Here is a 27,773-nt window from a genome sequence, read left to right as displayed (position 1 = left end):
CTGAGAGCAGTACTAAATAAATAGATTTCTATGCTTCAGGAAGTTCAGAAAGATAGGATTGTCTGTGAATCTCAAATAAACTATGGAATGTTAGCCTTTTCCTCGAAACAAAATCGATCAGTGCCCCCTATTGTTCCAGGAACCAACAAAGATTTGATGACTAAATGACCTCATTCTGCATTCAATTCTACATTTAATTCAGTTGCCTGAAGTCCAGTTTTTGCAAAAAGTATTCATGTCACTTTTTATCTGTTCTCAGGAAGGGGAAAACTATGAAATAGCTCCATTACATTCATTGGACAGTCAAAATCCTTGTTTAACAGCTGTAAGAAAACACTAACGGTGCATGCAAGAATACCAAAAAACAGATTGTGAATTCAGAATTAACACCATTTCTACAGGTGACACACCTGACTTGGTGCCATTCTACTGAATACTGACTGATGTAATGTAGCAGTTAGCGTAACACTATTACAGCGCCAGCGACCCAGGTTTAATTCCCGCCGCTATCTATAAGGAATTTGTACGTTCTCCCCACGTTTGCGTGGGTTTCCTCTGGGTGCTCCGGTTTCCTCCCACATTCCAAAGATGTACAAGTTAGGAAGCTGTGGGTGTGCTATTTTGGCATCGGAAGCGTGGCGACACTTGCAGGCTGCCCCCAGAACACTCTACTCAAAAGGCGCATTTCACTGTGTGTTTCGATGTACATGTGACTAATAAAGAAATCTTACAATCTTGTGTTTTCCTAATATTGGTCACCCCCAGGTTACGGCAGGCTTTCATTCCTGTGAACTATACGTAACCTGAACAAATCGGAAATGTGGCCATGAATCAGGTTCCCCCACAGCAGAAGATGCCTGCAAACCCACAGCAGCTGGCAAATCCATTCCGCCGGTGTCCCCAGTCTTTGTTCACGTGTATGGGCTGTGCATAAGTTGGGTGTTCATAACCTGTGAGGGACCTACAGATGTTTTTTTTCTTTCCACCACTGTATCAATCTCCACTAACATCTGAACTCCCTGCTGACAGTGTCCCAGTGTTCTTCAGCTTGCTGCCTGCCAGCATGGTTTACTGTGCATACGTTCTGAACAAGTCCAAAAATCTCTTTGAAATTCTGCCACTGCATACAATATCAACCAAATGAAATATAAACAGTATGGGGAGGAAGAGAAGTATAGCTAGAAGCTCTGGCTCAACTCTGGTGTGGCCTGTGAGGAATTTGCATGTGAGACTGCGTGCATGCCCTCCAGGTGCTCTGGTTCCCTGCCACATTCCAGAGACATCCAGGTTGATAGATTAATTGACCCTATAAACTGCCCCTTGTGTGTGGTAGAGGGGGAAGTTGATGGGAATGTGGGGAGAATAAAATGGGATAAGTATGGGATAGGTGAGTGATGTTTGGCAAGGACACAGTGGGCTGAAGTGTGTGTTTCTGTGATGTATGACTCTGTGACTGCAATATACAAGACAATCTATGCAAACAGTGCATAGCTATTATTTTGTAAAAGTTTATAAGCAGAATATGACTACTTAAACTTTTATTGCAGCAGACTATTTTCTTGACAAGCGACATGTTCATTTTATATAGAAAACTTCTTTATTTGTTATGCATGCTGTATCTTGCAGATTAGCAATCCACTCAATCATTTCACACTTAACATCATCTACATGCCAGAATACACTTTGTTCCCACCAGAAAGATCAAGAGATTCATCTGTATTACTTTGAAATATCTGGTAGTGCCTCATTCATTCCTAATCACATTTTAACTCTTTTTTTCTCCCTACTGGGGATGCTGGTGTGGAAGAGGACATTGATATTGGTTTGCTTATCCTTGCGGTGAATTTGGAGGATCTTGTGGAAACGATATTAGTGGTATTTTCCAAGGCCTTGAGATACCGATTTAGTTCGGGTCTCAGAAGCATATAGGAGGATAGGGATCATTTGTAGACCATGAGTTCCGTGCCAGGTCTGATGTCTTCACCATCAAATACCCTTTTCCTCAATGACTAAAGGCTGTGCTGGTGCATTGAAGATGATGATGAATTTCATCATTGATTTTGGCCATCACCAAGAGGTCGCGCCTGAGATTTGGAAAGTGGTCCATGTTTTCCAAGATCTCGGCATGAACCTTTTATTGTTGGAGGGCAGTGTGGCGCAGCAGGAGCGGGTTAGCAGAGAACCTTTGACTTGCAGCTGTTGAGTATGTGGCCCATCCCCTCATGTACTTAAGTGAATGAGTTGACAATGTCTTGGAACTCGGTCTTCAAGCATGCACAAACTTGAACATCATCTATAGCTCTGCTTGCTGAGGTTTGGGTGACCTTGGTTCTGGAGTGAAGTCCCCATAGGTTGAACAGGTTACTAATAGTAGTGAAGGTTAGCTCCACTCCCACAAGAAGTTGTTGGAGATGAAGTGCAACATTGTAGTGAGAAAGAACGTAGGGACAATGACAGCTTTGTTTAACACTGAGATGGGTTCTGTTATAGACCCATTGGTTAGTATCATGGTTTACATGTCATCATGGAGCAAATATATGATAGAGATGAGTTTAAGGAGGGTGTTCTATAGTGCGAAGAAGGCCATGTATAGTGGCTACTGCTGCTGTCTTAATTTTTCTTGGTGTTGCTGTTCAGTGAAGATCATGCCACTATACCTCTAGATTAACACAATGCACACCTCTGATTAAGGGAACAACCCTTTGGCCACTGGGAGAGTTGAGGAACCCTGATGATGACTTTCCCTGTGGCAGAGAACAGGGAGAACCTCTTTATAGTTACCACAGTCAGATTTGTCTCCTTTCCAGAAGATGGTCACAATTGTGGTTTCTCTGGGGTCCCCTGTTTATATCCTCCTCTCCCCAGATGTGGACAGTAAGGTTGTGGGTTTTTTTAAATTGAAGCTCTTCCCACTATGTTTTAGGAGTCTGCTAGGGATACCATTTTCCTCCTGATGCCTTGTGATTTCTGGGACATGGCTTTCTCAACCTTGTCAACTTATGACCAGTGCTAGGATCAGTCTAAGTCTCTTGTTGTTCATCATGCACATTAACGAGTTAGAATGCAGGTGGCATGATTAGTAAATTTGCAGATGACGCCAAAATTGGTGGTGTGGTGGACGGTGAAGAAGGTTGTCTAAGGTTCTAGATCAACTAGGAAAGTGGGCAAAGGAATGGCAGATAGAATTCAATGCAAACAAACAGGAAGTGATGCATTTTGGGAAGTTAAAGTAGGGCAGGATATACACAGTAAATGACAGGGCCCTGGGGAGAGTTGTAGAACAGAGAGACAGAGGGGTACAAGTACCTAGTTCCCTGAAAGTGGCGACATGGGTAGATGTGGTGAAGAACATGTATGGCACACTTGCCTTCATTGGATGGGGCATTGAGTACAAACATTGGCATGTCATGTTACAGCTGTACAAGATATTGGTGGGAATGTATTGTGTGCAGTTATGATGGCTATTCTATTAGAAAGGATATGATTAAGCTAGAGAGGGTGCAGAAAATATTCACAAGGATGTTGCTGGGATTGAAGGATTTGACTAATAAGTAGAGACTGGATGGGCTGGGACTGTTTTCCCTGAAGTGTAGGAGGCTGAGGAGTGACCTTGTAGGTTTATAAAATCACCAGGGGCGTAAATAAGGTGGATGGTCAGTTATTTTTCCCACGGTAGAGAAAGGTTTAAAGTGACGGGAAAGATTTCAACGGGACCTGAAGGGCAAGTTTTTTTCACACAAAGTGTGGTGGGTATATGTAGCGAACTGCTAGAGGAAGTGGTAGAGGCAGATACAATTACAATGTTTAAAAGACATTTGGACAGGTTCCTGGACAGGAAAGGTTTAGAGGGATATGGACCAAGTGCAGGCAAATGGGACTTGCTCAGGAAGGTACCTTGGTTGGCATGGACAAGTTGGGCTGAATGACCTGTTTCTGTCCTGTAGGACACAATGACTCCAGGAGGAATTAAGAAAGTTGGATTCATCCTGCTGCCAAATATTGGTATGACACCAAGAACATTCCCAGCTAGGATTAAATGGAAATCCTCCTATTTATATTCCATACTCTAATTCAAGAGCACCTTAGCACTTGTGTTAGCATACCAAGAAATAAGCAGAACTCTCTGAGCTTGCGTTGCCCTTGCTATATTAGTAAACATGGGCGGGTATGGATAGCTGCGTGTTTTATATACCCCAACCCCCAGATACCATTCCTCTGGCTGTAAACAAATACCTTCAGAACAGCGGATCAAGCAGTACTCGTTCGATTGTACAGAGAGGCAGTAAGAATTCCTAAGCACTCAGAAAAAGTTTATTCGCAATGATTGTTGCATTTCATGGAGAACTGAATGTGTGAGGTTGGATCTAATAGATGCACAGGTGAGCCCGTTATTCCTTTTCTATAATGAATCCTTTAGAAAAGTCTGGTCACAAATAGACCTGCTTCCTCACGTATTAGCTACTCTTATCCGTTGCAGCTTCTCTTAAAGGATCTTTGTAATAGGAGATTCTATTGTTACCACAAGATTGGGGCCTCTTTTGCTCCGCTGGTTCCTGCTATTTTTTTTGTCAACTTTTTCTTGCCACCCAGTTTGTGGTCTTGTTTGATCTCTTTTGGTGGTGGGAGGTGGAAGAAGCAACAGGATCAAATTGCTATTTGAACACAGAGGTGAGTGCCAAGGCTTTTCAATTGGCTCAGAAGTTATTAACCAATTAAGGTTTGAGATCCAAAACTCATCCTCGTTCTTTTTGTGAGACTTACCGGTTCAGTTATGAACCAAACAGAATAAAACTCGTTGAGAAGCAGCTGAAATAATCCATCCCCTTGTTTCCAATATATTTGGGGAAATACTGCTTGTTTACTGAAGATTAGAATTTTAAATAAAGGGGAAACACAGTTAACAAACTTAACAAGCTAACCTGTGAGATAGGACACATAATTTGTTGACATTTCTGTTAAACTCCTCTCAATCATTACTGGAATACAACAAATTATGCTCAGATAGTGCCCAAGAATCATAACCTTTGTGTAAATCAGACTATACAGCTTCCTCTTCTGAGATAAAGTCGGTGTTCAACTTTTATTGTACAATGAATGCTAAGAGGGAAACTGTTGACTTATGTATCTCATTTATCAGGCATTCGATTATTTTTGTCATAAAGGTAACTATCACAAACTTTTTTTGTCAAAGATTACAACTGTTGAGAGTGGTGGCTCATTCAGTGCACTATTATTATTTACTCGGATACATGCCTGACATTATAAGTGAAGCACAGTTTAATTTTCAGATTGTAAAAGTATATGTTCCTCAGAAACCAAAAGATGGCAAATACATTTTGCTGCTTGTTCATGGCAATCTAATAGTATAATGCATCTTCCAGATTTATTACACAGAATTATTTAGGGCAAATGTGTGTATCATACTAAGGCAGTCCTGCTTGTAATGGGATTATTAATAGTGTTTAATTTCATTGTGATATTTTGAGATTGGAACATGGAAATAACCAGATGGTTAACATCTTTTGTGTCAAATTCCTCTCGCTGCTATTTCATTATGGGGTTTAACCCTTTTAATTGTCTACTGTAATTCTGCAAAGACTTAGTAAGAATGATGTTGCATTTTTTTAATGTATTGCATAATCTGTGGTTAGGCAGGTACCAAGAAATTCCCATATTCTAAGGGAACATTTCTAAAGATGGTGCAAGGAACTGTTGTGCTTTAAATTATAGGATATATGGAAAGGTCTGTCACAATAGACGGAAATAGTTTACCGATATATATTAGTAGAGGCCCTGGATAGACAAGGGTGCAGTGAGGGGTTTAGGTATGCATTTAAGTGCACGCAATGAAAGCTGAGCTTTTTGTTTTCAAAAACGTTTATCTATATTTTCAATCTGACATCTCTCACACACATCTTCCCTGTTAAGTGATGGTCCATCATTTTCATGAAGGCAATCACCCATGACAGTGGTTCCCAACCTGGGTGCGAGGCACCCCCTCCCCCTAAGAGATGCTCTTGGGAGTGGGAGGGGCTCCAAAGACTACAGAGGATCCATGGGGTTTTAATAATATTGAAGTAATTTAGTTAGAATGTTCACAACAAAGGTAAAAATAAATAAATATTTACTCAGTACACCAGCTTTCCCAGTTGCAACAGTGGTCCGACAGTGGTCCTGGGAGAGTCCCAATAGGAGTGGTCTATGACAACATCGAGCATTTCTTGGCCGGGTGGGGGGGGGAAGCAAGGACAGGATACATTTTTCACTGAGTGTGGACAAATGGGAGTTACCTCAGGTTTTAAAAACAGTGACTTCCCCTTACTGAGGTATAATAGTATCAGGGAATCAAGTGAAGGATTTGCCCTGCACAGGCACTAACAGTCGTAGGCTGGTGTGTGGTTAATTCTGTGCTCTGCATTGTAGTTGGTATTGGTTTATTACTGTCACTTGTACCGAGGTACAGTGGAAAAACTTGTCTTGCATACCGATCGTACAGGTCAATTCATTACACAGTGCAGCTACATTGAGTTAGTACAGAGTGCATTTAGGTAATACAGCTAAAAACAATAATAGTACAGAGTAAAGTGTCAGAGCTACAGAGAAAGTGCAGTGCAGGTAGACAATAAGGTGCAAGGTCACAACAAGGTAGATTGTGAGGTCAGAGTCCATCTCATCGTATAAGTGAACCATTCAATAGTCTTATCACCATGGGATAGAAGCTGTCCTTGAGCCTGGTGGTATGTGCCCTCTGGCTCCTGTATCTTCTACCTGATGGAAGAGGAGAGAAGAGACAATCACCCGGATGCATGGGGTCTTTGATTATGCTGGCTGCTTCACCAAGGCAGCGAGAGGTAAAGACAGAGTCCATTGAGGGGAGGCTAGTTTCCATGATGCACTGGGCTGTGTCCACAACTCTCTGCGGCTTCTTGTGGTCCCGGACAGAGCAGTTGCCGTACCAAGCCATGATGCATCCAGATAGGATGCTTTCTATAAAAGTGCACCAATAAAAGTTGGTGAATGTCAAAGGGGACATACCGAATTTCTTTAGCCTCTTGAGGAAGTAGAGGCGCTGGTGAGCTTTCTTGGCCGTGGCATCTACGTGATTTGACTAGGACAGGCTGTTGGTGATGTTCACTCCCAGGAACTTGAAGCTCTCAACCATCTCTACCTCGGTACCATTGATGTAGACAGGTGCATGTACTCCACCCCCTTTCCTGAAGTCAATGACCAGCTCTTTTGTTTTGTTGACATTGAGGGAAAGGTTGTCATCATGGCACCATGCAACTAAGCTCTCTATCTCCTTCCTGTACCCCCACTCATCATTGTTTGAGATGCAGCCTACTACGGTGGTATCATTTGCAAACTTGTAGATGGAGTTAGAGCAGAATCTGTCCACAGAGTCATGAGTGTATAGGGAGTAGAGTAGAGGGCTGAGGACACAGCCTTGTGGGGCACCAGTGTTGAGAATAATCGTGCTGGAGGTATTGCTGCCTATCCTCACTGATTGTTGGTCTGAAAGTCAAGAATCCAGTTACAGAGGGAGGTATTGAGTCCCAGGTCTCAGAGTTTGGTGACGAGTTTGCTTGGAATTATAGTATTGAAGGTAGAGCTGTAGTTCCTCTGCTTATCACTGAACATTTGTGTATCAAAGACACTGTCGGAGGTTAATTAACTTTTTTTTCAAAAATATTGCAAATATAAAATACATTACATTCTTACATTCCACTTTTATTTCCCGAACATAGAACAGTACAGCATGGGAAAAGGTCCCTTCGGCCCACGATGTCTGTGCTGACCATGATGCCAATCCAAACTAATCCCCCCAGTCTGCACGTTCTCTATACCTCCCCCCCCCCCATTTCCTGCCTGTTCATGTGCTTATCTAAATGCCTCTCAAACATTGCTATCATATCTGCTTCCACCACCTCTCCTGTCAGCACATTCCAGAGACCTACCACTTAAAAAAAAATCCTTGCCTAGTAAATCTCTCTCAAACTTTCCGCCTTCTCACCTTAAACCTATGCCCTCTAGTATTTGACATTTCCTCCCTAGGAAAAAGATTCTGACTGTCTAGAAAACAATCCATGTTTGTCTAACCCCTCCTTATAGCTAATACTCTAATTCAGGCAACATCCTGGTGAACCTCTTCTGCATCCTCTCCAAAGCCTTCCTGTAATGTGGCCACCAGAACTGCACACAATACTCCAAATGTGGCCTAACCGAAGCTTTATCCAGCTGTTACGTGACTTGTTAACTTTTAACCATATGCCTTCTTTACCACCCTCTACTTGTGTTGCCACTTTCTGGAGCTATAAACTTGCACCCCAAGATCCCTCTGTGCATCAGATAATCTGAGGAACTTTTACACAGGTTCCAGCACCTTGGTTTGCAGTGGTGGGAGGGCTTTCTCCATTGAGCTTTTGTTGTGACTGTACCAAATTTGAGTGCATCCCTCAGCACGTGGTCCTGGCCTGCAGCACTCCATCAAGCACTCGAAGATCAGCAAAGTTTGGGTAAACCAGAGGACATTTTTCACCAAGCTGGTCATCTATCAGCAGCAGGTGGTGTTTGCCTCTGTATGTGTGTGTATGTGTTTCCCTGGCTATGGCACATGGAGCACAGAGTCCTGTGGTAACCTCAACTAAGACCACTGTATCTCTGTCCAGATCTTCCTGGCAAACATTCTTTGGAGAAGGAGGTGGATGATGGTATCATCCCACCTGGGGACAACATGCTGTGTTGCTGATATTCTGGTTGTGTGAGGAGGATCTGGCAGAGACAGTCTTCCTCTCCACCAGCCAAGCAAGATCATGGTACTTTATGTTAAAATCAGTGATCGGATAAATCTCTGCAATCTAGTTTTCTATTCGCATGCACTAAGTCATTGTTATCTAGATTTGACTGGTGAATGCTGCCTCAAGAGAGGTTCATCATTTATGGCTTTACTTGTAAGTACCAGATAGAATGAATATTTTGTCCTTGATTACAGCCATCCTACCACTATCATCCTACTCAATGCTGTGCTGAATCTGCTTACAAGCTCAACATCCTACTAGATTGTGAGCTGGGTCTCTAGCCCAAAGATTGTTGATTCCATCTCCAGGACATTTCCTCCTCAGTCCCTTCCACTTTTCGTCTGCAGCTGAAACCCTCTTCACTAAAATTTGCCCATCTCAGACTCAGTTCTGTTAATGCTCCATTAGTAAGCTTGTCATCCCCATTCTACAACATCCAACTCATTCAAAACTCCACTGCCCCCACTAGCTCCCATTTGCCCATTATCCTGTCCTTAATGACCCACCAACACCTGACATTTGTGTTTAATATTTTAAAACAGCTTTTAGATTATTTTATTTCTTTATTTAAAATACTAATTTTTATTTTTCATTTTATTTTTAATTGTTTTTAAAAGTTGCTGAATGTCAGACATTCAAAAATCTTTACTAAACTACTTTGACAGCTGGCAAAGTGGGAGACAGTCTTTGGTTGTCAAAATGGTCAAGGGTTATGGGACAGGTCTTCCCCATCGCTTCATTCAAGACCCTGCGGTGGCTTAGATCCTCAGTGCCAGACCTCGGGATGCTCAGCAAGATTGGAACTCTTTATCCAGACTTGGTTTATTTGGGATATTTGGTGGGCAACAATTTAGGGTGGTGGGTCAGAGCCAGCAAAGTCCAGGTCAAAAAAAAGCTGGAACTTGATGGGGTTATGATACCGTAATTATAATGTGTACAAGGTAAATACAGTTATTGAACCAGCTTTTAGGTGTGGCTAACTTAAGTATGAAATTTCAGTGAACTGGATTCATTTTCTTTGACTGTACCACTGCAACCAAAAATAAATGTACTTACGTTTAGTTATTTGATCTTCTCTTGCACACTGACATGCCACTGACTTCAGATGAATAACTAGAAGTGTCGTGTCGTTTATCAGCCAATAATTCATCACGAGAGCTCAGTCAACTTCCAGTTCTTCTGACGTCTGCAATTTGCATTAACCTAAGATTTAAAATGTCAAGAGGTCTAAATAGGACAAGGTCCCCATTAACCATAAGAAATGTTTCAACACCCCAAACTCTTTTATATTCATGACTGCCGTGAATTGTTCAAAAACATGCACCAAGTCTTCCACACTCACCCTTTGCTGACTGTCATTGGCTCCTGGTTCATCTACAGCTATGATATTGAACATTTCATTCTTGTGCTATACTCAAATCCATCTAAAGCAGTCTTTGCAACTTCCCCAAACCCTTCAAACCTCCGGGAATTCTACATGCATCCAAATTTGAGTAACTTCTTTCATACAATTATTGATGCCTGTGCCTTCATCCAGGTAGTTCCTAAATTCTATCATTTCCTCTCTTTAATCTCCAACTCTTTCTCACCCTTTAAGGCTACACCTTTGATGACTTTTTTTTTTGTCTGAATAATGCTACTTTTGAAATACCTTGTCCCTTAGTATCTTCTCTCATTCATTTTATAAGATATTGGAAGACAGCCAGTAATTGAATCTAACAAAGTACTTTGTTTGTTAAAGAACCTTTTTACGTTGACCTCTTTGCTGAACTTTACAGCTTCTGAAAGCCTCTATGTTGAAACATTTATAGCAATATATGGTAAGCTGGTGTTCCAATAGTCCAAATTGGTCACAAACTACAATTCTTAAGAGTACATAGCCAATAGTACATAATCCACGCATGTTACTCCTGGGGTTGCTTAATGCTGTAATTACATTTTTTTTATGTAATGGCACAAATTAGCTTGGGGCTGAATATTTCATGTGAACCTAATTATTCCCAATTGTTGTTCTTGTTATATGGCACTGTAACATAAGTATTTATGTTCAGACTATTTCACGTGAGAAGATTTTGTAAAAGATGAGATGTCTCTATTAGTCACATGTACATTGAAACACACAGTGAAATGCATCTTTTGCATAAAATGCTCTGGGAGCAGCCTGCAAGTGTCGCCACGCTTCCGGTGCCAACAAAGCATGTCCACAACTTCCTAACCCGTACATCTTTGGAATGTGGGAGGAAACTGGTCCCTCTTCATGGCAAGTTAGTGTTCCAATAGTCTAATACCTACGGCACTAATAATGGAGTCATGACTTAATCGCCATCATGGTTAAAGTGAGATTGACATCCCCTCTGAAAATTGAGATTTGCTCATGTGCCCAGACCAAAAAATTACTTCTCTCATTGCTGACGCAGGTTGATGAAAGAATGGTCTGGCCATCCAGAGAGGTGCTTGAGTAAATCTTTCCCTTTCCAACCAGTCAATGTAAGATATCATCTTCTGTTAGGGAAAGCTGAATTTAATCAGGTTAGTCAGGCTTGCCTTCATGCTTTTTTTTAATTAAGCCGAAGCACATATTAACTTAACCCTTTGGCAATAAACATGATGTCCCAATATGTTTTGAATGAAATATGCTGAGAGGTTGTGCATCACTCTGTTTATTCTCGCATGAGACAGTTTTCAGCTTTTCCCCTTACATGCCTAATTTAATCTACTTTGTGTTATCCCAGGTAAATAATGGTTCTACCAATTTTGCTTTAGGCGAAAAATCTTGACGTTCTTCATTAAACTTTTCCATTTGTTTCAGTCAAAGGGAAGCCTGAGGGAGGTGAATTGTAAATTGTATTGAAAAGTAAATTGGCATCTGTCAAAATAATATAGCCTTTTAAAGGAGTTTTGTTCTGAGTTGAGAAAGCATTGGTGTTGGGTTGTGGCAAGATACAATTGGAAAAGTTATCCAGATATTGGTATTGTAAACATCTCCAGTTACTAAATGCCAAACCTTTAATTGCTGCAATAGTTATTAATTAACCTGCAGATTAATATTAGTTTGTTATCTGCACAGCAGTTGTTAGCCTGATGTCAGAAATATTGAACCTGATGAGGCATAATGGCACTGCCAGTGCTGACAGTGGATTGTAATGGGCCCAAACAAGCTGACTGATAGCCAGCAACTCTGGCATGTTTGCCCCCCCTATTCTACCACATTGAGCCCTGCAGTGGAGACAAGACGCCTCACCTTTAAGCTAAAGAGGACAGGCAGACTCTTGGTGACCCGTTTTTACAGCCTGAAATAGGCTGTGAATCTTGTGGAAAAATGTTAATGTTTGAATTATTATGGTTATTTAAATAGCTTTTGTTATTTGTTAATGTCTTATGGTATTTTAATTCAACTTAATCATTTAATTTTTTTAATTATTTAACTATTTTGAATAATTTGTAAATGTCTGTGTCTATTGGGGATGTTTAAAAATCTATTTGCTGTCAAAATCTATTGGAGCATTTGGGGTGCAGCGCCTCAGTGGTACACCACCTGGGATCTACTTGTGTCATACAAGATACTTGTATGACACAAGTAGATTATCAAATCATTTGTCCCTCCACATCTGGAATAGATAAGTACTGGGGGCTGGCACTATGAACAGCAGGTCTGGTCTAGCATAATCAGCCCATGATTTATTTAACGTCCCTGAAACTAGAGCCCACAACCCAACCCGTGATGCACTGTTGAAAGAGAGCTGCAAAGTTGGAGGTGGCGTGTTATGGATGAAAGGTTAAGCAGAACTTGATGTTAATACTACTGACGCAGATGAGCCCCTTGCTATTTGTGGGATTTTGCTACATGACAAAGGTGAGTACAGTTTAAAATTCACTAGACGTGGGGCATTTGCAACATCCTCAAGAAGTGAAAGTGGCAGTTAAATCAAAATCGGTAATAGTAATAATTACAGATTAGTTCAGGCTGTATCTTAATTAGTTTTTGAAGAAAATCTTCATTTTCTCCAATGTAATCATGAACACCTTTTTGTTTTTTGCCTGATTTCTGCCGCACTGTTACTCTTCCGTCCCCTTTTCACCACAGTTCCGCCATTGAACAGGTTGTCCTACAAAAATAGAACACTACAGCATAGTACAGGCCCTTTGGCCCACAATGTTGTGCCCACGTTTTATCCTGCTCCAAGGTCTATATAACCCTTCCCTCCCACATAGCCCCCTATTTTACTATCATTCATGTGTCTATCTAAGAGTGTCTTAAATGTCCCTAATGTATCTGCCCCCACAATCTCTGCAGGTAGTGCGTTCCACACACCCACCATTCTCTGTGTTTTTAAAAAAAAACTTACCCCTGACATCCCCCTTATACCTTCCTCCAGTCACCTTAAAATTATGTCCCCTCGTGTTAGCCATTGTCACACGGGGGAAAAAGTCTCTGACTGTCCACTCTATCTATGCCTCTTATCGTCTTGTACACCTCCTGTATACCAAAACAAATAGAATTGGTGAATTGCCTTTATAAGCATCTTGAAAGCCATATGGAGAATTCTTAGAACAATATGATCAAAAATATAATTGAATGAATTAATTGATGGCAGGGGAATGTTATTAGTGGAAATAAAAGTATTTTTCCAGTAGGCTTTAGTGGATTTTTTAAAAATCATTTTAAAAACAAAATATTCATCTAATGGCTAGAGAATCTGCTCTATTGTTGCAATGCTTAAAACCATCCCCACACAAGTAGCATCAAGTTTATTAGGTCAAAAAAAGTTGTGCTTTCTGAACTGCAGAAGACAGTAAACAGCAGGAGTACAGACATGTTTATAATTGGCATTTGCATGAGATGCTGAATTATTGACACAGATTGCATTGGCTTCACTTGCACCATTGAAGATTCTAGTGTCGGTGCATCAGGAAGTTGCTACAGAAGAACATTTCAATAAGTATGCAAAATGCTCTCTTATTCTCATAGGTTTTTGCTAGACAGCTTTTAAATTACACTTGATGTTGTTTTGATTATGCATGCTGCTTCACCAGATTGATTCTTGGGCTGCGGGGGTGGAATTGCCACAAGAGGAGATGGTAAGCAAACTCTTCAGAGTTTAGAACCACGAGAACTGATATCGTTGAATCATACAAGTTACTTAGATGGTTTGACAAGGTAGCTGCAGGGATGATGTTTCCTCTGGTTCAGGCATCTTGAACCAGGGGTTACTGTCTCAAAATAAGATGTTTGCCATCCATAACTGAGATGAGAAGACCATTTTTCGCCCATTCCTTGGAATTCTCTACCTAAAGGGCTATGGGGGCTCAGTTGCTGAATTTACTCAAGACCGGTGTGTGATAGATTTTTGGACATTAAGGGAAATGAGGTTCGTAAAGGAAAGTACACTTTATCAGCAAGTGTGCTGAAGACTGTGTATCAAAGAGGACAGTTTCGGGTGTTCCCAAACCAGAAACAATGGATAAACCCGGAGATCCATGCAGCTCTCAAATCAGGTGACCCTGACCAATACAAGAAATCAAGATACGACCTCTGTAAAGCTATCAGGGATGCCAAGAGACACTATCAGTCTAAAATCGAGTCCCAGACCAGCCGTCAGTTGTGGCAGGTCTTACATGCTATAACTGGATACAAAACAAAGTCGGGCAGCATCACTGACAACAGTGCATCCCTTCCCAATGAACAACATATTCAATGCACATTTTGAACAAAAGGGGATTGGAATGTTACCACCCATCCCGACAGCCTCCAATGCACCTGAACCCATAGTCATTGTTGATGACGTAAGATCAGTCTTCCAGAGAGTGAACCCGTGGAAAGCATCTGGCCCGGATGGTGCCCCTGGCCGTGTCATTGAGTCTTGCGCAGATCAGCTGGCGGGGGGTATTTTCAGACATTTTTAGCCTCTCCCTGCTTCAATGTGAGTTTCCACCTGCTTTAAGAAAACCACTATCATCCCAGTACCTAAGGAAAAACAAGGTAACATGCTTTAATGACTACCGACCGGTGGCTCTGACATCCACCATCATGAAGTGCTTCGAGAGGCTGTTCGTGGCACGCATTAACTCCAGCCTCCCAGACGACCTCAACCCACTTCAATTCACCTACCGCTGAAACAGACGCCATCTCCTTGGCCCTACACTCATCTGGACAGTAAAGACACCTACGTTAGATTATTGTTTATTGACTATTCTGTCTTCAATATCATAATTCCAAGTAAACCCATCTCCAAACTCCAGGACCTGGAATCAACAACTGCCTTTGTGACTGGATCCTTGACTTCCTGACCAACAGTAAGGAAAGGCAGCAACACCTCTGCCATGATTATTCTCACACTGGTGCATCCTCAGCCCTCCTACTCTCCTCTCTATACACTCACAACTGCCTGGCCAGATTCTCAGACTCTGCTCCACCTCCATCTGCAAACTTGCAGATGATACCACTGTACTGGGCTGCATCTCAAATAATGATGAGTCGGTGTACAGGATGGAGATAGAGAGCCTAGTGACATAGTGTCATGACAATGACCTTTCCCTCAATGTCAGCAAAACAAAAGAGCTGGTCATTGGCTTTCAGGAAGAGGTGGGGGGGGGCAGTGCGCATGCTCCTGTCTACATCAGTGGTGCTGAGGTCGAGAGGGTTGAGAGCTTCAAGTTCCTAGGAGTTAACATCACCAATAGCCTGTCCAACCACATAGATGCCACAGCCAAGAAAGCTCACCAGCGCCTCTACTTCCTCAGGAGGCTGAAGAAACTTAGCACGTCCCCTTTGACCCTCACCAATTTTTATTGATGCACCATAGAAAATATCCTTTCTGGATGCATCATGGCTTGGTAAGGCAACTGCCCTGCATGTGACCGCAAGAAACTGTAGAGAGTTGTGGACACAGCCCAGCACATCACGGAAACCAGCCTCCCCTCCATGGACTCTGTTTACACTGCTCACTGCCTCGGTAAAGCAGCCAGCATAATTAAAGACCCCGCCCACCCCGGACATTCTCTTCTCTCCTCTTCCCCCCGCAACCCCCCCTCACCCCCCAGAAGATACAAAAGCCTGAAAGCACATTTCACCAGGCTCAAGGACAGTTTCTATCCCACTGTTATAAGACTTGTCCCCAGAATGATAAAATGGACTCTTGACCTCAGTCTACCTCGTTATGATCTTGCACCTTATTGTCTACTTGCACTGCACTTTCTCTGTAACTATAACACTTTATTCTGAATTCTGTTATTGTTTTACCTTGTACTACCTCAATGCACTGTATAATGAATTGATCTGTATGAACAGTATGCAAGACAAGTTTTTTACTGTACCTCTGTACATGTGACAAGAATAAACCAATTCACCAATCTGCTGACTTGCTCTCCGTGGATTTTCATATTCAGGTGGATTTGCATATTCAGGAGATATGCCCAAGGCTCCACCTCAGACTTGTTGCAGAGGAACCAGAGGATCTGGAACTCGTAGCTGTACTCATGAGGTTGGTCTGGAATGTGGGTCAAGTGTGCAGCTGGTGCTGGGGTTCGAAGTGCTTGTATGTTTCAACTTGTTCTGAAATGTACAAGCTGAAACTTGCTTATATACAAGTTGTTCTATCCACAGAGTAGTCAATGCTAGCAGCCTTGATGGTATCCATGTTTTACTCTGTGATATGTAGGAAGTCCACACCCCATCCCTCATGAATAACAAATACTTAGTGTAGCGCTGAGACAAAAGATCAGCCATAATCTTGCTGAATGGTGGATTAGTAATCAGGAGCCAAATAGGTTACTCCCAATTCTATTTCTTGTGTTCTCGTGTAGTCGGCCAATGTGCTGGGAACCAGCATTTATCCTGAACTTGCTGGCCAAACTCTGCCAATGATTCCTGGCTTTAATCCTCATGGAGTCCAGTGATGGAGCACAAACTTCCTGCATTTCTCCAGCAATTAAGCTGTGGAACTTTGCCTACAAAACAGTCCTATATATTTGAATGAATGGGAACAGTGGCAAGGATAAAGGTAAAGTAATTCAGATTTTTTGAAGTAAATTTGCTTTGATATCGTATATAAAACCCTGGTTAGACCACACTTAGAATATTGTGTTGAGTTCTGGTTGCCTCACCATAGGAAGGGCGTGGAAGCTTTAAAGAGGGTGCAGAGGAGATTTACCAAGATGTTACCTGGATTGGAGAGCATGTCCTATGAGGATAGGTTGAGCGAACTTTTCTCTTTGGAGCGAAGGAGGATTAGAGGTGTACAAGATGATAAGAGGTATAGATAGAGTGGACGGCCAGAGACTTTTTCCCAGGGTGGAAATGGCTAACATGAGGGGGCACAATTTTAAGGTGACTGGAGGAAAGTACAGGGGGGATATCAGAGGTAAGTTTCTTACACCGGGAGTGGTGGATGTGTGGAACACACTGCCAGGGGTGCTGGTAGAGGCAGATACATTGGGGACATTTAAGAGACTCTTAGATAGGCACATGGATGATGGAAAAATGGAGGGCTATGTGGGAGGGAATGGTTAGATTGATCTTAGAGTAGGTTAAAAGGTTGGCACAACATCATGGGCCGAAGGGCCTGTACTGTGCTGTAATGTTCTATGTTTTATTGTCAATTGTTTAAGAATGTAATTGATAAATAATGTTCCTGAAAGACATCCAGAAACAATGAAAATGTAACAGTATGAAAGACAGCAAAGCCCAGAGGTACAAGGGTGCCCGCTCTCAGCGTCTGGCATTTTGAGATAGGACAGCTTTAGCTAGCAGTTTAATAACAGGCAGAACCAAAAATGGTGTGTTTGTGGTTGGCACCTTTGCCAGCTGTGATTTACTGCTGGAAGCAAATAATTTCAAAGGACCTTGAAATTGCATTCATAAATGTTTAACTAGTTTGTAATTAATAAATAAGCAAGTCAGGCAGCAAAAGGAAGATAATTTTTAATATCTTCTCCAGCACTTTTTATGTGTGTTGCTCCAGATTCCAGCATCTGCAGAATCTCTTGTGTCTCCATCTTTTTTTAAAAAGTTTGTGTTTAATTTTCCTTCATTATTTTCAACAAGAATTGAGATTCCAGTCTGGTGTGTTTAACTTCATCAATAAAAGGTCTGGAAATTTAAATTCTGCTAGTAAAATGTGATCCAATTTATGGGATCGACTTCTAGCTCCAGACGTATATTGGGGCAGATCTGTTGTCCAAGTATCAGCGCTTATACTGGGACTTATCCCTGCAGGAGTTCTGGTCTCCAATGCTGGATTCGGCAAAGCTATACCCCACTGTCTGCCACCTTGCTGCCCTGTTACTCTGGACTCTGGTGGAGTCCAAAGGAGCAGCATGATTTTCTGCCGATCTCTCAACTTTCTGGTAGTCCTCGTTCAAATGCTAGGGGAAAAGCAAGTAGCGTTTTCATTACTTATTCAAGGTAGATTTTTTAATGGTTTGAAGTTGATTTTTAGTGTGGGAATGTTTTCTTAGTGTTTTTTTTAAAAAAACTTTTCAACAATATTTTTATGTGTTGCTGAATGTTTGCAAATGTCAAAGAGATTCACAAGTGGCTCTGATAACACTGACAGCTACAACAGCCTGTGAGCCATTTGAGGGTTGTTGGGGGGGGGCGGCGGTGGTGGTGGGGGAAGGTGTTTGAGGTGAGTCTCCGCTGTCAAAGCCATTCTGTCAGTGCAACTGGCTGTCTGCTGCAGCAGGTCCATGACGTGCCCAAGTGCTGGGAGCTGAGCTCCCAGTGGAAGGCTACACTGAGGAACGATGCGGGAAAGGACCGTGTGGCACTGGGGCAGGAGGACGGCGATTTCAGGGCACGGAAGATCAATTCCCACAGATGCCGCCTCAGAATGGGTGGCTAAGAAAATGAATTGATCTGTATGAATGGTATACAAGACAAGTTCTTCACTGTACCTCAATAATAAACCAATTTCCCTGATGACCGTCTAAACCAGGTCTTTTAAAATACTAGTATGCCACAGGCCCAATGCCTGTTTATTATTATTTATTAGTTTATTATTGTCACTTGTACTGAGGTACAGTGAAAAACTTGTCTTGCATACCGTTTGTACAGATCAATTCATTACACAGTGCATTGAGGTAGTGCAGGGTAAAAACATCAGAATACAGAGTGAAGTGTCACAGCCACAGGAAAGCACATTGCAGGTAGACAATAAGGTGCAAGGTCAAACAAGGTAGACTGTAAAAGCCAAAACAGAAATGCAATGTGCCTGGCTTGGGTCTTGCTTCAATTGTTGTCAGGTCTACATGCAGCCTAACTCATGGTTAGTGGAGGATTCCAGCAAAAAGGCACGGTTAAGTATGTATCTTGCTGAATTCTGGCCACACATCTCTGCTCCTCCTAATCACATGAACAGGCTGCTTCTGGCCATAACTTGAACCAGTTTGGACTACAAGTGGCAATCTAACCCTGGGTACCGCCAGCCATCTTGCTGTTCCATTTGCATTAGTAAGCCTGTACTAAGACAGCCAAATAAACAAACAAGAGTACCAGTTGGGTTAACTGCACCAACTTAGGCTGTAGTTTAATACTTAAGCCATGTTGTTCACTGTAGCCCCTTTCTATATTTGTCAGATGGTGTGGCCAGCTGCTGGTAAGCAGATCTGGGCCTTCCAAGCAACCCACCCTGATTGAGTTTGGTGTTGTCATTCAGTGTATTAGATCATCGCAGTACAGCATAAAAATAGCCTATAGTCTGTCTTCCATGATTTGAAATGGAAAAGGAGATCTGTAACAGATAATTCTCAGCTCACTGAGCTGCCTCTTGCCCTAACTCCACCTTCCAAATGCTGCCTCCTTGTTTATTCTCTATTACTGCCATGCTCCAGATGTGCTACACCATTCAGATCCCCTTGGTTGATGCCCAATCTTTTGTCCGAAACATTCACGCCGTGCACCACTGGCTCATCAGTGTGTACCGCCTACAAAATGAACAACATCTCACTGAGGCTTCTTCAACATCTTCCAAACCTGTGACTTCTACCACCTAGAAAGGCAAAGACAGCAAGAGCATGGAAACTATGCCATCTGCAAATGCCCTCTAAGTTGTGCATTATTCCGACTTGGAAATGTTGTTTCTTCGTCGCTACTGTCTATTTTGACACATTATTTCTGGAAGTCCATCCCCAGCCACACTGTGGGAGTAACTTCACCAGTTCAAAAATGCAGCTTGTTATCTCCTTCTCAAGGTACTTGGGGTAATGCAGAGACGGAAGTTCTGAATAGAAAATGTCCACAATAAATGAGACTTAACATGATGTCTACTGAAAGCATGTCTCCAATTCACAAAATGCTAGCCTTGAGCTGTGGTGGTATGGCAGGATGTGGTACAGGTTTGTTTCCTTCCCTCATGTTGCTATGATTAGGCACCAGCCAAGAGTGATCAGATTAGATACTGAGGTGCCATTAGGTTGTTCTCGTGCTTTTCCTGGAGGGGTCCAGGATCAGGCTGGGGGTCCATCTTTTTATAACTGCAGATCTGACTGGGAAATTAGAATGATTCCCATAGTTCAGGAACAATGTCCCTGACATCACACTCAAGGTAAATGAAAGTCTGACTGTAGTCATTTGGGGGCCTAGTTAAAATGTTAAGGTTATACTCCCGTAGCACTATTTAATCTGCATCGTGGGTGACAGTTGTTATTCTTTAATCTTTGTATTGATGCATTGGGTGGCAGTGCTTGCTGGGCATCAGACAGGATCTTTGGATTTCTCTCAGTTCATCAGCAGCCATTTTGGGGAAGGAGTGCGGGGAGAAGGGTCCAATCTCTTAGCTTGTGTTTGGAACCTTGTCCTTGGGTTATCAGTAGCATCTGGCTCCAATCTTGATTCCTAAATCATCATTGCTGTCAGATGTTATGCAGTAAGACACTGTATGTTCATTGAAATAGGCTGGACCTTGCCTTGACCCCTTTCTCTGGGTATCAGAATCAGATTTATTATCACTGATGTATGTCATGAAATTTGTTATTTTGTGGCAGCAGTACCATAGAACCATACAGCACAAAACAGGCCCTTCGGCCCACCGTGTCATGCCGTCCATCAGACCACCCTCACACTACCTAACCCCTTCCTCCCGCATATCCCTCTATCTCACGTTCCTCCATATGCCTATCCAACAAGCTCTTGAACCTGTTCAATGTATCTGCCTCCACCACCACCCCAGGCAGTGCATTCCATGCACCAACCACTCTTTGGGTGAAAAACCTCCCTCTGACATCTCCCCTGAACCTCCCACCCATAACCTTAAAGCCATGACCTCTTGTCTTGAGCATTGGTGCCCTGGGAAGGAGGCACTGACTGTCTACTCTATCTATTCCTCTCAATATTTTATATACCTCTATCACGTCTCCTCTCATCCTCCTCCTTCCCAGTGAATAAAGCCCTAGCACCTTAAGGCTCTCCTCATATTCAATACTCTCCAATCCAGGCAGCATCCTGGTAAATCTCCTCTGCACCCTCTCCAATGCCTCCACATCCTTCCTATAATGAGGCGACTAGAACTGAACACAGTACTCTAAGTGTGGCCTAACTAGAGTTTTGTAAAGCTGCATCATAACCTCGCGGCTCTTAAACTCAATCCCGCGACTTATGAAAGCCAACATCCCATTGGCCTTCTTAACTGCTCTTTCCACCTGTGAGGCAACTTTCAATGAACTGTGAATATGAACCCCCAGATCCCTCTGCTCCTCCACACTGCCAAGTACCTTGCCGTTTACCCTGCACTCTGCCCTGGAGTTTGTCCTTCCAAAGTGTACCACCTCACACTTCTCCGGATTGAACTCCATCTGCCACTTGTCAGCCCAGCTCTGCATCCTATCAATATCCCTCTGTAAGCTCTGACAGCCCTCCACACTATCCACAACACCGCCTATCTTAGTGTCGTCCGCAAACTTACTAACCCAGCCCTCCACCTCCTCATCTAAGTCATCTATAAATATCACAAAAAGTAGAGGTCCCAGAACTGATCCCTGCGGGACACCACTAGTCACTGCCTTCCAATCCGAGGGCACTCCTTCCACCACAACCCTCTGCTTTCTACAGGCAAGCCAATTCCTAATCCACACAGCCAAGCTTCCTTGGATCCTTTGGCCTCTGACCTTCTGAAGAAGCCTACCATGAGGAACCTTATCAAACGCCTTACTAAAATCCATGTAAACCACATCTACCACACTGCTCTCATCAATCTTCCTGGTCACCTCCTCAAAGAACTCTATCAGGCTTGTGAGGCAAGATCTTCCCTTCACAAAGCCATGCTGGCTGTCCCTAATCAGTCCATGATTCTCAAGGTGTTCATAAATCCTATCCCTTAGAATCCTTTCTAACAGCTTACCCACCACAGACGTGAGACTCACCGGTCTATAATTCCCTGGACTATCCCTATTACCTTTTTTGAACAAGGGGACCACATTCGCAACCCTCCAATCCTCCGGCACCACCCCCGTAGACAACGAGGACTCAAAGATCCTTACCAGCGGTTCAGCAATCTCCTCCCTAGCCTCTCGAAGCAGCCTGGGGAAAATCCTGTCAGGCCCCGGAGATTTATCTGTCTTAATATTATCTAACAACTTCAACACATCCTCTCTCTTGATATCAACAACCTCGAGAACATTACCCCTACCAGCACTCCCTTCTGCATCATCAAGACCCCTCTCCCTGGTGAATACCGAAGAGAAGTACTCATTGAGAACTTCTCCCACTTCCGCCGCCTCCAGGCAAATTCTCCCACCTTTGTCCTTAATCGGACCTACCTTCACCCTAGCCATCCTCCTACCCTTCACGTACTTGAAAAAGGCCTTGGGATTTTCCTTAATCCTACTAGCCAAAGCCTTTTCATGTCCCCTTCTAGCTCTCCTCAGCCCTTTCTTAAGTTCCTTCCTCGCTACCCTATATTCCTCACGGGCCCTGTCTGAACCTTGCTGCTTATACCTCACGTATGCTACCTTCTTCTCCCTAACAAGTCGTTCCACCTCTCTCGTCACCCATGGTTCCTTCACCCTGCCATTCCTTCTGTGCCTCACCGGGGCATATTTATCCCTAACATCCTGCATAAGATCCCTGAACATCGACCACATCCCCATGGCACATTTTCCTTCAAAAAGGACATCCCACTTTACACTCCCAAGTTCTCTCCTTATAGCCTCATAGTTAGCCCTTCCCCAATTGAAAAACCTCTTGTCCTCTCTGCACCTGTCCCTGTCCATGACAATTTTAAAGGTTATGGAGCAATGGTCACTGTCCCCCAAATGCTCACCCACCAATAGATCCTTCACCTGTCCCGGTTCATTTCCTAAAACTAGATCTAACATGGCATTCCTTCTAGTCGGCCTGTCAACATACTGCGTCAAGAATCCCTCCTGGACACACTTAACAAATTCTGTCCCATCTAAACCTTTGGCACTAAGCAGGTTCCAGTCTATATTTGGAAAGTTGAAGTCTCCCATTATAATAACCCTGTTATTTCTGCTTCTCTCCAAACACTGCCTGCCAATCTGCTCCTCTATATCTCTACTGCTACCGGGGGGCCTATAGAATACTCCTAGTAGAGTAACTGCTCCTTTCTTGTTCCTTACTTCCACCCATAGAGAGTCTAGAGATGATCCTTCTACAACATCCATCTTTTCCACAGCCGTAACAGTGTCCCTGACCAGTATCGCCACCCCTCCCCGTCTTCTTCCCCCCTTCCCTATCCCTCTTAAAACACCGAAAACCAGGAATATTCAATATCCACTCCTCTCCTGACGTCAGCCACGTCTCAGTAATAGCCACGATATCATAGTCCCCCATACTTATCCAAGCCCTCAGTTCATCCCCCTTATTCCTGACACTTCTTGCATTTAAGTAAACACACTTCAGTCCATCTACCTTACTACTTTTACCCCCTGTATTCTGCTTCTCCTTCCCCAAAGCCTCTCTACCTGTTTGATCTCACTTTTCTCCATTCCCTTCTTCCTCTGACCTACTCCTCCGGTTCCCTTCCCCCTCACAAACTAGTTTAAACCCTCCTGTACCACCCTAGCAAATCTCGCCGCAAGGATATTGGCCCCCTTCTGGTTCAGTGCAAGACATAAAGGCATTAGTATAAGTTACAAAAATAAATAGTGCAAAAGAGAAATAACGAGGCAGTGTTCATGGACCGTTCAGAAATCTGATGGTGGAGGGGAAGAAGCTGTTCCTGAAACTTTGAGTGTGGGTCTTCACACTCCTGTACCTCCTCACTGATGGTGGTGACATGAAGGCATGTCCCAAGTGGTGAGGGTTCTTTAAAGATGGATGCTGCCTTCTTGAGGCACCGCCTCTTGAAGATGTCCTCAGTGGCTGGGAGGGTTGTACCCGTGATGGAGCTGGCTGAGTCTACAACCCTCTGCAGCCTCTTTCGATCCTGTGCATTGGAGCCTCCATACCAGGTGGTGATGCAACCAGTCAGAATGCTCTCCACTGTACATCTGTATGAATCTTTGGTGACATACCAAATCTCCTCAAACTCCTAATGAAGTAGAGCCACTGGCATGCCTTCTCAGTGATTGCATCAATGTGTTGGGCCCAAGGTAGATCCTCTGAGATATTTACGCCAAGGAACTTGAAGCTGCTGACCCCTCAATGAGGACTGGTGTGTGTTCTCCCCACTTCCCCTTCCTGAAGTCCACAATCAATTCCTTGGTCTTGCTGACGGTGAGCACAAGGTTGTTGTTGCGACACCACTCAACCAGCCGATCCATCTCACTCCTGTACGCCACCTCATCGCCCATCTTTGTCACTCATTTTGACCTCACCAACCACCCCCCCCCCCCCATACAAACCCCATGCAAGTTAAAATCAGCCTGTATGGCACTATTCTAACATCACGAGCAAATATTGATCAGAAGAGGAAAAAAAATTGGATCCTTCACATCTTCCCAGCAATTATTGACAAACTATAACATGATTTGAGATACAAAGTGATTTTCTCTTCCCAATGAAAGAGTTAGCTCTGACGTGCAGCAATTAAGCTGATAGCTGTCTCTCATATCATGTCCTCAAGCTAAGGAGGCCTGGTACTTGCCTTAGTATAAGTGCAGTCAATGCCACATGAAGGTTAAAGAGTGACCGCCTGCAAAGAGTATAAATTTTGCGTTGAAGGTCTCAGTGTTGGTAAAAGGCCAACTTTCTCCCGACAAAATGTAGCCATGTTTGGCAAGTGTCTGCAAAGCTCTACTGTCCTTGACTGGAGCATGTGGTGTTTGTAGAGTAATCTGCTGACCTCCCTATTGATTTCCAATCTATTCCCAGGGATGAAAGCTTTTGTTTACTGAAGAGCCACCAGGTCCAAACTCAAACCTGTCACATCAATGAAGGCTTTACTTGCCAGAATATAAACAAACAACAGACAGGAAGAGACCCACTCGTCAGTTCAGCTCGCACCATACGATTGTGATGACTTGTGATACGCATCCAAAGTCTTCCCACCTACCCAGCTCCACCTGAGAGGTGAAAAATCATGTAAAAATTAATGGGAGTAATATCTAGAAATATGTGAAATTCTCTTTAGGATATTGAAGTTGATCCAGGAGACCACCCTGACCCTGATGAATATTATAAATTACATTTTGTAAAAGCATTGACTCATTGGGCTAAAATATCCTCCTTCTGTCCCATGGTAATTCTATGGTTCTACCAGGTGATTTCTGGTCCAGCCCTCCTTGGAAGGAATTCATCAAATCAGTGTTCACTGCAGGAACTGGCAGCCTGTTGTGTATGTGCAAAACCTCCTAATAATTAACCTAGTTACAAGAACACAAGAAAATAAGTAGGTTCAAGCCACTCAGGCCTTCTAGTCTGTCCCTGCTAGTCAATGGGTAAGCAAGCACTGAGCATCTCCCAGGAAATTCCAAGCCAATGAGGTGCCAGATAAAAATATGACCGAACCAGCAAATATTACCCCTTTCCTCGGTTAGTTTCACGATTAGCATTTCATTATTTATCAAACAATTTGACTTTGCCTCTTGCAGCCTAAACTAGAAATCACACTTCACCACTGGAGTCCCCATGTTATGCCAGATACTCAACTTTCCACAATGATACCAAATTTAAGTTCTAGTCTCATACCAATTCATCTCTCATTCCTGGATAGGTTGTAAGGATACGCATGTTGCCCAGTGGGGTAGTTGTCTCAATTCTTTCATCTCCCATTTCTACTTTTCTTATTTCCGACTTTCTGTTACTATTTTACTGATATTATCACATTAGCATTGTCATCACTGGTACTTTCTCACTATGCTGCTCTGTGTTTGTTATTCTGTATCCCAATACATTGGGGCCATCCTCAATGTATTGTCTTTGTAGCTGATTCGTTTTGCCTCCACTCCATGAATGCATAGAATTCTACAGTCATTCCTTCTTTACGGTATCTCAGGAGCTTAAAAGCCAATCTTATTTTCCATTAATCATGACTTCTTGAGTAACCTTTGCTGTCTAGTGGTCTTTTCTGCTTTGGGCTTTAGCCTTTACATGAGTGGTTTATAAAGAAAAGAAAATTTGCACAAGGAATAGAAATGATACAACTTCAATGTAGCAAAAATATTGTAAGGGTTTTTTTTACAATAGCATTATCAAACAGAAAAAATAATCAAGCTACATCAAAGCAGGAGATCAAAGGCTCTGTCAAAGAAACTGGGTTTTAAGAGGAGACTCTTATGGAGGAGAAGGAAAATAGAGATGGGGAAAGGCCTTGGGAGGGAATTTCAGAGCCTAGGGCCTTGGCAGTTGAAGGCATGTTCATGTTAGGTGGAGTGATGAACTTTGGAATCCAGAATTGGAGGAGCACGTACCTCAGAGGGTTGTAGGACTGGCAATTTTAGGAGGGAGAACCATGGAAAGAATTTGCTTGTAACCAGGGAATAATAATGTTAAAGATTTTATTTTAAATGAGACCTCCACTAAGTAATATGTCAGTTGTAGAATTCTGCTGATGGCAGCTTGATAAGATAAACAAAGTCTGGCTTAATCTTGGATTTTTGGATAAGATATATTGTGCTTTGTATTACTGACGCAAACAGTCCTTAAATGGAGGTGTTGGGTTTGGTGATTTGATTGGCTGTCTCATGTACTCCCCTCTTCTTTAGTCATCTGCATCATGTAGACAGGTGAACAATCAGTTCAAGGTCTTGTGTGTAACATAGTTACTTCTCAGAGTCAACCTCCAAACAACAGACTGAGAAAGAATATGTTAAGGTATTATTGGTTTATTTAACTGAAAGAATGTAAGTAATATATATATATCATTTTTGTATCTTGAATATTATTGACTGTTCACACTTGATGTACTTTTTAATTTATTTCATCTGTACTTATGAAATATATTAATCAATATTATTGAAAGCAATGTTAAATCCATGTTTATAAATTGAAAAATTGAATGTTGGTTAATTTATTTGTAACAGGACTCTTGGGAAATGGAGACTAATTTGAGAAAGGAAGATTTTTGTTGAGTAAAGCGTTCTTAAAGAATTCCAAGGCACTCTTGGTTTGGGTTTTTCTTATCACCTTCATGTTTTTAGATATTTTCATGATGCAGTCCTTTGGGTGACAGAATCAAACAACACTAGCTTAGAATTGCATTGAGTAATTTTCTTGCCTTTATTGTTTGCTAGAAGTGTAGGAATGATGGAAATGGATAAATGTCAGAAAGTTAAAATGGATATTATAAACAAGTATATTACAAAGAATTTTGAAAGATATATAACACTACAGCACAGTACAGGCCCTTCAGCCCACAATGTTGTGCTGACATTTTATCCTGCTCTAAGATCTATCTAACCCTTCCCTCCCACATAGCTCCCCATTTCTCTATCATTCACGTGTCTATCTAAGAGTCTCTTAAATGTACCCAATGCATCTGCCCCCACAACCTCTGCAGGCAGTGCGTTCCACGCACCCACCACTCTCTGTGTAAAAATAAAATCTTACCCCTGACATCCCCCTTATACCTTCTTCCAATC

The 27,773-nt window shown here is 42.6% G+C and overlaps 1 protein-coding gene across 8 annotated transcripts in view; it reads left to right on the top strand.

Annotated features, from left to right (window-relative positions):
* The window catches only part of slc38a4 (solute carrier family 38 member 4), an 84,719-nt gene that overhangs the window by 17,159 nt on the left and 39,787 nt on the right, over positions 1 to 27,773 (top strand). For 4 of the 8 annotated variants that reach the window (XM_052030017.1, XM_052030020.1, XM_052030022.1 and 1 more), the window contains exon 1: positions 26,889 to 27,035. The exons of 1 other annotated variant lie outside the window; for it this stretch is intronic. The gene's annotated coding sequence lies outside the window, so the exon portion shown is untranslated. Of the gene's footprint in view, positions 1 to 26,888; positions 27,036 to 27,773 lie in introns of those variants that run through there. 3 more of the 8 variants (XM_052030019.1, XM_052030023.1, XM_052030025.1) reach the window with 1 other exon arrangement.

The sequence above is a fragment of the Pristis pectinata genome, chromosome 15 (assembly GCF_009764475.1).
Source record: "Pristis pectinata isolate sPriPec2 chromosome 15, sPriPec2.1.pri, whole genome shotgun sequence".
NCBI classification, from domain to species: domain Eukaryota; kingdom Metazoa; phylum Chordata; class Chondrichthyes; order Rhinopristiformes; family Pristidae; genus Pristis; species Pristis pectinata.
This window is presented reverse-complemented; position numbering and strand designations above follow the sequence as displayed.